The sequence below is a fragment of the Citrus sinensis genome, chromosome 4 (genome assembly GCF_022201045.2).
Source record: "Citrus sinensis cultivar Valencia sweet orange chromosome 4, DVS_A1.0, whole genome shotgun sequence".
NCBI lineage: Eukaryota > Viridiplantae > Streptophyta > Magnoliopsida > Sapindales > Rutaceae > Citrus > Citrus sinensis.
In genome coordinates, this window is record NC_068559.1 from 14088389 (window position 1) to 14100478 (window position 12090).

General features: G+C 32.2%; 1 long non-coding RNA gene across 1 annotated transcript; it reads right to left on the bottom strand.

Moving 5' to 3' along the window:
* Positions 1-7783: 7783 nt before the first annotated feature.
* Positions 7784-11811, bottom strand: LOC112498977 (uncharacterized). Its single transcript, XR_008054281.1, has 3 exons — positions 10353-11811; positions 8550-10218; positions 7784-8463 (listed from the first exon to the last, which is right to left on the bottom strand). It is a non-coding gene; the product is annotated as an uncharacterized LOC112498977 (long non-coding RNA).
* Between the last annotated feature and the right edge of the window lie 279 nt (positions 11812-12090).

Below are 12090 nucleotides of genomic sequence, written 5' to 3' on the forward strand. Positions count from 1 at the left end.
ACACTCCGCTGTTAACTCATCCTCACTCTTTTATTCGCACTTTCTCTCCTTTATTTCTCATGGAAGCGCCGCCTGTTTTAAATTCGAAAGCAGAACCCAAAACTAGTAATTGCTTGATTATAAAGAGTGATTTTTTGTTTTGAATATTAATTTTTGTTGTACCAATAATAATATAAATGTACCTCTATTTTGCTTAAGTTTAAATGTTTTAGAAATCAAATGATAGCAATCTCTAATAATCCTGGAAGCAATTTATTAGTTAGATGATAATGATAATTTTATTTAATTTAGAAATTTGTAAAATTTAAATTTTTAGAAAATTATAGATTAAATTTTTGCTTGACCAAAATTTTGTAAAAATTTATAATGATTTATCCTTAATACAAATGTTTATTATTTTGTACAAATGGAAAATTTGGAAAATGAGCATGCAATTGAAAATGTGCAACTAGAAAAATATGAGCCAACTCTTGGGATGTTATTTGATAGTCACGAGAAAATATGAGGGTTTTAGAAAGCTTATGGTAAACAAGAAGGGTTTCTTATGGAGAAGCTAACTAGTAAAAAAGGGAGTGGTGAGATTGTAAAATACGCGACATTTGCTCGTTACCGTAGCGGCAAGTCGGAAAGTAAATCTACTAATGTGTTGAAGTAGAAACTATTGTGAAAATTGGTTGTGATGAAGGAATTAGAGGTTGTGTAAATGAAGATGAAAAATATGTTTTTTGATTTAAACTTCTAACACAATCATGGATTGAGTCCAGACAAAGCTAGGTATTTTCTTTGTGACTATAGCATTAGTGCAAGTGCAAAAAAGAGTATTGAAATAAATGATTGTGTGGGAATTAACATTGTCTAGAATTTTAATTCTATTGTTGTCAACGTTGGGGGTAGGGGTGTTCAGAATCCAATCTGATCCGCTCAATCCGTCTGATCCGTATAAATCTGATCCGTGGATCCGTGGATCCGTGGATTGGATATGGATTGAAAATTTAAAAATCCGCAGTCGATAGATTGGATATGGATTTACTTCTGTAAATCCATAAAACTCCGTGAATTGGATATGGATATATATATATAGTTAAAATTTTATTATAAATTTAATTAAAAAATATTATAAATGTGACATTACAAAGTTACATAAGCACTATAACATATCTTAGCCATTACCCAATAATAGTATTAAATAAAAAATAATTAAATAATCAAATATACAAATATAACTTGTAAAAATTGTAAAACAAAATAAAAGTAAAGTCACAGGCACTGGCAAAAGCAAAGTAACATAACACCAAGTTACCAACAATTTGCAAAGTCACCCAAAAGCAAAGTAACATAACGTCAAGTCACCAATAATTTGCAAACAAAAAACCATAAGCTTCCCCGTCATCACATGCACTAGCAACACCCAATACTGGTTCGATACACTCTCAACACCGTTTTGAAGGACATTTGCCGCGTGATTCCTGCGAGAGCAAGCCATCTTCTTCCCCAAGTCCATCGAGCCACTTCACAATCACTGGTTCTAGCCAAACAATTGCACTATCACAACCTTCAAGATCGCCACCCATACTTCTCCTAGTTCCCATCGTTGACGGCTCCGTAATTACCACTTTTCGACAAGTGCAATAGCTCTAGTGAAGGATCCGACTGTGTTTGGGTTCAGAAACTTCATCATTTCAATTAATTGTGGTTTTATTTGAACAATTAATTTCGGTGTTATGTTAATGTATTATTGTAACTTTATTAGAATAATTAATCTTAGTGTGTTATATTTTGAAATTTTAAACGTATTATTGTAGCTTTATTTGAACAATTAATCTCGATGTACTATATTTTGAAACTTTGAATGTATTATTTTAGTTTTATTTAAACAATTAATTTGTTTAAATTTTATTCAATTTTAAATTTAATTGGTAGTAAAATTATTTTTATATTAGATTTTTTTTTAATTTCATTTGTTCATGGATTGGGGAGAACTAAAAATTTTTAATTCGGAAACTAATGCGCAAAATGGTAGATTGGATATAGATTAAGTTAAATCCGCATCCGATCCGCAGACGTATGGATTGGTCATGGATTGAATCAAATCTGCATCCGATCCGCAGATGCATGGATTGGATTTGGATTGAGTTTAATCAATCCGTGGATTGGATTGGATTAAAAAATTATAATCTGCAAAATTGTGGATCGAATATGGATTAATGTTTAATCCGTAAAATTCGATCCGCGAACACCCCTAGTTGGGGGATATGAAAATGTATCATTCTTAGAAAAAAAATCGTAGAAATCGTATTGACAAAGGCAGGTGGTTACAACTTGGAGAATGAGATACTATGACAATTTTAAAGTACTTCTAGAAAAAGCAAGCAAAATGCAAGTTTTTTTTTTTTTTTGGTACCATTGATTTGGATGAGCAAAATCTATTAAAGAATGTATTTTGGGCAAATCCGAAGAGTATGACAACTTACAAATTTTTGGAGATGTCGTCACATTTGACACCACATATCTTACCAATAAGCACGATATGCCATTCGCTCCCTTTGTTAGAGTTAATCATTATGACCATTCTATTTTATTAGGATGCGAATTGATTTCACATGAGGATATAGAGATATTTACGTGGTTATTTGAGTTGTGGTTATCATGCATGTTCGGTTCTCCCAATGGTATCATTACAGACCAAGATAAAGTAATGAAAAAGACAATTGAGAATACTTTTCCTACAACCAAGCATCGATGGTGTTTGTGGCATATAATGAAGAAAATGCATTAAAAGTTAGGGGCTTTCAAAGGACATAAAGTTATTATTTCTTATTTGTTTTCTACTGTTTTTTATTCCCTGAGTGCTGTTGTATTTGAGGAAGCTTGGCATGGCATCACTACGATATATGATTTATGGGATAAAGATTGGTTCAATGGTTTATATGATGAGCAACATCGTTAGTTTCCATACTATTTAAAAGATTATTTTTGGGCAGGAATGTCAATAACTCAGCGAAGTGAATGTATGAATGCATTTTTTGATGGGTTTGTTAACTTAAAAAAAAATTTGAAGCAGTTTGCAAATTGGTATGAAAATGCGTTGAGAAGAAAAGTTTAATTAAAATGGCCAACAAACGCCATGTGTGATGAGTTTGAAGTTAAAACTATCGCAAGCACGTGGGATGAGGCATATTCAGATCCTATTCAAGTTTCCGTCGGACTCTTACAAGAGCTCGAGTAAAGAAATTCAAAAAAGTGCTTAATGGATTGATTCAAGCAACTTGGGCTCAATCAAATTCGTGGAGGCTCGTTAAAGGAATCGCGCATGATAAATCCATGATTCATGTTCTTGAAGTTTCCAAATAATCACTTCCATGAAATAGGAAGTTGACTTGCACATTATAGCGAGAAAATATATTATTTTCCTTTTTCAGATACTTTCCCGTTTCTTGAGGAGGCTATTAGAAAATCAAATCAATTATTTCTATTTTTCTTGCCTAGTTCCCATTTTAATTGATGTAAGACATTTAAGCCAACTAGGATCCTAATTTGATTTAGATTCTTTCCTATTTACTTCGATTAAGATTTTGATTTGATTTAGATTATTTCCTATTTGCTTAGATTATGATTCTGATTTGATTTAGATTATTTCCTATTTGTTTAGATTCAAATTCGATTTGATTTTGGTTTAGCATTTATTTCCAAAAATTCTTGTAACCAACCTTATATAACGTACTTGTATCTAATAAACAGAGATCAATTTTGATACAATTAGTGAGAGAGTTAATTTTTTTTTGTTCTTATACAAACTCTTTGAACTTATCGGATTTTTGTGGCATTCAAACTCTTAACTTATCAATCAAATCATCCATAGTTGATTGTGGCATCCTCACATACCAAGGTTTATGCTTTCATTAAGTATTGGGTCGCGATTCCATTCAATTCCTAATTTAGATTTGATCTTGAGGACTAAATTGGTTAGGATTGCATCAGTTTTTGACAGAGTTCGTATCAAAGTTTTTTAGTAAAAAGACCATGTATAACATATATGAGATAGAGAAGTAATTTAAAGAGGTGTACACTACTTCTAAGTTTAAAAAATTTTAACAAGAATTAACTACACTAGTGTATTGTGGTATAGTTAATTATATGGGATCAATATTAGAAATCAGTGAATCATATTGACAAGGTAAAAAAAGAAGGTTTGAGGTTGTTTTTGAAAAAAGTTGAGTATTAAATTACTTGTATCTATTTAAAGTTTCATTTTAAGGGGATTCTTTGTAGACATGCCCTTGCAATACTGATACATAATAGTGTTGAATTACTTCCAAAAATGTACATTTTATCAAGGTGGAGGAAAGGTGTGAGAAGATGTTATAGTAAGGTGAAAGTTAGTTATGGTGTGCAACTTGTATCCATTCAGCAAGAGAGATATGACAAAACATGTACTGCTTTAATTGAGGTTGTAGAAATAAATGCTGATGATGAAAGCAGTTACAAATTTAGGACTGGATTGATAAGGTACTAAAAAATCTACCCAAGCAAATTCGGTGTGCAAGTGTGAAAACAACTGTTACAAGTGAACTAAGTTGTAGCAGCAGCAATGTTGAACATATAATCAATGATCCAGTAGCAGCACTTTGTAAAGGCCATCCTCCTCGTCTGAGGAAATATTTTTGCAATTCATAAGAAATCTGCCCAAAAGAAGAAGACTGCAGAAAAAAAAAGTTTTGTTTAAATACAAAAATTGTTTTCTAATTTCATTCTCTTCTTTTAATTGTTTGTCATTTTTTACAAGATTTACAAAAAGATGCTCCATCATCTTATGAAGTGCCTAATGAAATCTCCACACAACAAAGCAACGTGGCCATGATAAGTTTGTGAATTTTTAAACTTCTCTTTCATTTTGAAGATATGTAACTAAGTATCTTTTTTAGCATATATAGACATTACAGGAAGAAAGTACTATTAATGCAAATCTCAACCTACGGGACTTTAGACTACTATAATGTAAGAATTAAATTCATGAAGAAATTTTAATTTTACATTTTTTTATTTACCTTGGTACTTGTATACCCAACCCAAGTTGGTGTAAATAATATTTATCATCCATTTCCTTACAATTTGCACACAATATTGTCGTCTTAAAATCACAGTTTCCTAATGTATACTTATATTTTTAGATTTCTAAAATGTAATATGATGTTTTTAATTTTTTGTGTATTATAGCAACCAGTCCCACGATATGCTTTGCAATCACATTATTCTTCTCTTTCGATGACGTACAAAGGATCTGAAAATAGGTATTTCCAACAATTGCTACATTGATAATGTAATGAAGATAACAATCATTATAATTGATATTTGACTTTTATTCTGTTCAGATTATTTTCTCTATTATTTCGCTTAGATTTAGCTTAAAACGACTAATTGTAGTGATGAATTAATCATTGCACTATTGCTATTTTTTTCAGATAATTTTTGTTGGTCTACTGGCTTTTTTGATAATTTTTTAATGATATTTCCTAATAATTTTGAACATCATAAATTATTACAATTTCAATGTGCTTGTACTCATTATGTGCTATTTTGGCATCAAATAAAGTTTTTATAACAACAATTTGAATCTAACTTCTAATTGAATAAAGTGAAAGAACTTAGAGTCTTATATTTCGAGTGAAAATATTATTATATATGTCTACAAGTTTTCCCAGTAGATAATGCAAATTGAAACAACCTAAAAATAAAACTTTAATATAAAACATAGTACAACAATCACAAGTATTCTAATTAAATCATATCCTCATGTTTATCTCCTTTGAAATTCATCGTCAAACAATCGTCTCTGCACTTCACATTATTGCATATACTCAAGTTCTTTATGAAACAATTGAAATTTAACAGACAAACACTCAATCTCCAATGTCAACTTCATAACCTCCTCCACTAGGAGGTCAATTTTCTCTTCGTTAGATTTACAATCTTCTGTCCATTGAAAGTTTTTACATCTTCTACATTTCTAAAATTTGTGATTTAGATTATTTGTAGTACGTGACATTAACAAATCCATTTGGCCACTACATTCGGTACATATTTGTAATGAGTTTTGAGTTTCATTTGTGCAAGATGACATTGTCATTAATAGACTATTTTAACTGCCCAAAAAAAAGGGAGTATGAAAACACAAAGCACTCTGCAACACTCATATTTTTCACCCAACTCATATTTTTCAGCTAAGAAACATAAAAAATTGTCAAAAAAATTAAAATTAAAAAAATGAATAAGATAATTAATTAATCACATGTAATATTATCACAAGATATCCATGTAAAACTGAGTAATTAGACAATGAAATTAAGAAAATTCAAGTAATTAGACAATAAAATTAAAAAAGAATAATCTAAAATAAAATATTTATGGTCGAAATAAAATCATTAATATTGCATTCATTTATGCCAAGTATCATAGTCATTATGAAATGCATAGATTACAATAATTGTGTGACCATTATGCAATGAAAATATGACCCAGATTAGTATTGTAATTAATATTTTCTTTTACGTTGTCCACCATTAATTTTGTATAATTAATTAGGCCTTTAAGTCACATTAAATGGTAAGAATGAAGTTTATTAATTTCTTTAAAATCTTTTACTTTGGTATACTTTGTGTATTTGAAAGTACAAATCAAAACAGGACTTTAATTTCTCAGAAACAATTTGACTTGAGTACGTTTCACAATATCCAATTTTTATAATTTTTTATTTTATTGAAATTATAGGTGCTACATTTGCTAGCCATCTTTCTAAACAAAATCTGGAGTTCAATTCTAGCACACATACTAACTCTCAAAATTACTAGAATACAGCAAATCATCTGAACTAAAATTTAGCAATTTTCACATAGTAATTTTCACAACAATTCTATATTACTTTGAACCAAAATCCAACAGTTTTCAAAGCAATTTCCACACAATTAATTTTCTAAAAAAAATTCATCTTTATCATCAAACAATTACCACCAAACAACAGATACTGAAACCCACGGAATTCACAAAATTAATCCAAGAATGCACAAAAAATAAAAATTTATCATTTGCTTTAATCACTTACTGTAAAATGAGTGGCGGTTGGGTTCTGCTTCCAAATCTAAAACTGACAGTGCTTCCATGTTTGGTAGTCGAAGAGAGTGAAGAAGCATGATGGTGAGCCAGAGAGTGAGGAAGCGTGATTGGGAGCCAAAAAGAGATGAAAGTCGAGAGAGAGAAAGGGAGAGGGAGAGAGAGAGCGATGGAGTGATGGGGATTCCATGGATATGGGTAGTCTTTTGTCATTTTCTCCTTTTTTTTATATTTTTAACAATAAAAAATTATTCGAATGACAAGAGAGAGATGTCGAAACGATAGCACAAGCTGTCGTTTCTCTCAGCTTTCTCTTGTCATTCTTGATATTTTGCCCGACTTTTTTTATTTTTGGACAAATTAATCCTTTACTTTAAATACTAAACTATTAATATTAGTAATTAAATATAATTTAATGTCAATACCAAACTCTTGTCAACTTATAAACCATTTTTTTTTAATGTCACTCATCTTGTCAACTTATAAACAATTATTTTTTTTAATGTCACTCATTTTTAAATATATGTATAGATATGTATGTATGTATGTATGTATGTATGTATGTATGTATGTATGCATAAATAGGTTATATTTTGTAGAGCATAACCTTGTAAAATTTAAATACTTCTAAATTTTGACCCAAAAAAATCATATGCAAAAAATGAGTACATCAAAACAATAAAAGCCTAAAATGAGTTATAAATTCCATAAATAATAGCAAGCTTAAAACGAGTGCATCAAAACAACAATAGACCTAACATAAGTCATCAAAAGAGTAATAAGCCTAAAATTATTTAAATTCACCGCTAAGTAAAAGTTTAACCACGCTTCTCGCTCCTCATCACAAAGACTATAAAAAACATTAAATGCAGAATTATTGCAAGCAATTAAAGCAGTGGCTCTAAGGCATTCTACTTTTTTAAGACTACTAATCTTATTTAACTCATTACTCAATCCTACTTGTTTGTCATTAATTTCTTAACCTAGAGCTTGACTCAAGCAAATAGAAGCTTCTTTCATTTCCATGACAAAAAGTGTTGTTTGCTCTTTAAATGACATTTGACTCTCTTTTGAATCTTCAGCTCTTCTCTTTTTTCTTGATGAGCTATTTGAAGCTATTGGGCGCTTCTTTGGGGCATTTGAAATAGATATACTATCATCTAGATCATATTGCACACTTTCAAAATTCAAACTCTCTCCTTCAACGTCTTTGCTCACTCATTTCCTCTCAATTTTATTTACAGCTTCTGCATGGGTCTCTGCATTTTATCCAGTTGCATGATCTTTACCATAAATCAAACACAAATCCTCATACAATGGGAATGCTTTATGCTTGAAATTTACTGCCTCTTTATGACTCTGCAATTATTTAAATACATCAAACTTGTGATGACAATCTACAACAAATAATAATTAAGTCAAAAATCAGAATCACTTATTTCTACCAATTTCCAATCTGAGGTGCATTTCCAAGCACTCCTCTTTTACTTCACAGTCCACATATTTGTGCATAAGGATAAGCAATTCAAATCCTTTCTTCCTTTTTTTAACTCATGCACACAATACATAGTCATTTCTCAGTGACAACATTTGATACCAAATATTTAAATTCACATGCAAAAATTTCTCATATTACATCCAATGATTACAATAATGCAACATCTCATGCATAGTTCACATTAATTAAACAATGATAATCAATTCAAAGAAAAGTAAAAAAAAAAAAAAAACTCTCTAACAAAAGACTCCAGCTATACAGATTGCCAATACTCAACATCTTAACAAATATAAAAGTACGTAATATTGTATCTAACAAACAAAAACAGACCCAGATATAAACAATTCAAAGTAATTAAAAAAACCTGAGTATAAGCATCCTACATTGCCTTCTCTGCAGTCACAATTTTCTTGTCTGGATCCCAACCAAAGCTGTTGCATTTTGGTCTAGTTAACACTCATGTACAGTTTGAAATTGCATCTTTAACGTCTTCATGAAATATGTGGCTTAGCTTTTATACCACATCCAGGAAATTTTTTGTGCAAAGCAGTCTCAATAACCTTCAAGTAGGCACTTCTGAAATTGTATCCCATCATAATACAAATCCAAAGTTAGTTCATGAGTATTATATCTTCATCTTGGCTCTAAATCTTGATAAAATTAGACATTAGTTAGAAATCCAAAGAGCAAGAAGCAAAGCATGCACACAAGAAGATAATTTAAAACTAGTAGACAATTTAAGACCATTATCCTCTGCCAAATCTTGCTTCATAAGAGTTAGGACCAATCAAATAATTATACACCAGAAGAGATGATGGCATAAAAATTTTGCTACAACATAGTGCATGATCTGAAGAAAGACTAATGGTTAAATAAGACTAACTAAGTCTTAGTTATTCAGCATAATTACCATTTCAACTAGGTAATAAAGACATTCTATAAAACTATTTTAGCTCAACCTTAGCTATAAATTTGGAATATTTTCATCATCAACAAGTTAAAAATAAGCCCTAGCAAGCAAGTTACATAAGCTATAAAACAATAAATTCTAAAGAGCATTCCTAGCGACAACTAAAGAGGCAATCTCCATGCATTACCTCACCATGAAGATTCGAATTGCTGAGAGAGGAATCCTGCAACTTGGTTTTGATGCTTGGAATAAGAGGAGGCCAAGTACCCTTTGTGGGAGCACCTAGGGTACCTGAGGAACTACCGCTCATTCGGTTGAAGAAAGTCTCAATATATTTATTAAACGGATCCATACCAGTCCATCACCAGGCATAATGAACAAGAAAAGTCAGTCAAATAAGCATAAAAAAACCACAGATAAAAAGCACAGTAGGGAACATGAGATATGAAAACTAAAAGTGAGTGCTGGTGATAGTAGGGTACCCCACCAGACTAGTGATGATGGGGTGCCCCAATAAAACCATGAAACCGTATGTGAATCACCACCTGAAGAAGATGGAAGACTCTCATCAATTAGGTCAGCTCTCACTATCCAGTTCGTATTCAACACATCATGTCACTTTGTAAAGTCTGAAACCTCTCTATAAAGTCACTCACTTTTCTTCCCACCTCATGGATGGGGCATGTTCCTTTGGTCTAAGTGATATCTACAAGGTCTCAAGGAGCCCCAAATGAGAGGAAAGATGTATATGGGAAATCGAAATAAAATAAAAAAGAGAAAAAAGAAAAAAGAAACACATATTATCCTTGTTAAAAGAGTTCTAGACTTGCATATCTTCACCATTAGTTAGGGTATCCCTCCCCTACTCACCATCAGCTACAAATCAAACGTGCTTGTAACCCTTTTTCAGTATGGGAGCTATGGTCACTAGATTACCACGAACCCCCCAAGTAGCAAAATAAGTAGTGGATAAGCCAGCGAGTTTCTTTAACTGATAGAGTCCCCTCAACTCTCTATAAGAAATGTCTTGCCCAAACACCTCTAACCACAGTACCTCGAGGCCCGTAAGTAACTTCCAACCAAGCATGGATAACTACCTTGGGGCAATTTTCATGTCACTAATCATCTTCCTAAAAAAATTTTAAAGGGGTAAATGAAGACCCAAATTAAAAAGATCGATGTGTAGGGCTATATCGTCAGATTTGGGATGGTCGGAACGCTCGCCTTTACAGAGTACCCTAAGCTGAACTCAGGAAGGTATGTTGTATTTAACTCTAATCTTATTTAGGTCATCAAGGGTAGCCCTCCTACCCCCTAATGAGTGAGGCTTACAAGGTTCAAAATGGGAGGCACAGGGAGATCTATGAATATTAACAGGAGAAGACAATTTGGTTTTGGGATTTTTGGCTCGGGTTTTCCTACGGGTTGGTTTATTTGGTTGCTTGCCTGTAGATCTAAATCTACAGGCAGGGTTGGTTTGGAACAACCTATAACTAACACTACTGGAAGGGCACCCATCATCATCATTGATCAACACATAGAGGACTGACTCATAATAAAGGGTGTCCCCACCCAAACCTCCAGCCACGTTACACTCTTTCACCCTAATACTCTTTTCTCCCATCTTGTTTTCTTAAAAACACAATACACAAATAAAAGAGGAAATCGCCACATCAAAACCCACAAACCCTGCAATTCATCCATAAAAAATATACACCAAAATCCACTAAAAAAAAGTATTTTACATGAAACTCAGAAAAACTCCACAACCATATCTTCCTAAAATAACGGAGCCGTGAAGGGGAAAAGTACGTGAAGTTCACTAAATTAATAGGTCATAGTCAAAAAATTAGATCTAAGTGGATATGACTACAATCACCAAAAATAAAAGCAAAAGTCAAAACAAAATTCCAAGGAAAAACTCCACACAACAAGTGTATATGCTAAAAAAAATGTATGTGTGTGTGTGCAAAAAAAAGCAAACAAGGAAAAAGAGAGAGACGACGTAGGGGAGGTCAAAAGGTACCACCATGCCGCCTGAACCAACGGCCAAGACACCACTACATGCCACCAGAATCGCTCGCCCTACGCCACTACTACATCGCCTAGATCCGATGACGAGACACCATTGTATGCCGCCGGAACCGCTCACCCAACATATTTGCAACACCGCCTAGATCTGACTTCGAGCACAGCTGTAACACCGTCGAAGATCTTAGCCAGATACCATGGGGTGTAAAGACCGACCGAGAAAAAAAAAAGAAAAAGAGAAAAAGAAAAAAGAAAAAGAAAAAAGAAAAAGAAAAAAGGAGAAAGAGAATGAAGAAAAAGAAAAAAGGAGAAAGAGAATGAAGAAAAAGAAAAAAAAAAGAGGAAAAATGGGGAAAATAAGAATGGAACAAGAAGAAAACGAAGAAGAAAGAAAGGATTTTTAGCAAAATAGGGGAGATAAAAGGGTGTTGTAAGGTGAATGAGTATGGTAGGCACTCATCTATGCCATGGAAGATAGGAGTCTAGGGATTTCAAAAATAAGTAAGGAAAGTAAAAAAAAAAGGAAAATAAAGCAAAAAGATAACCA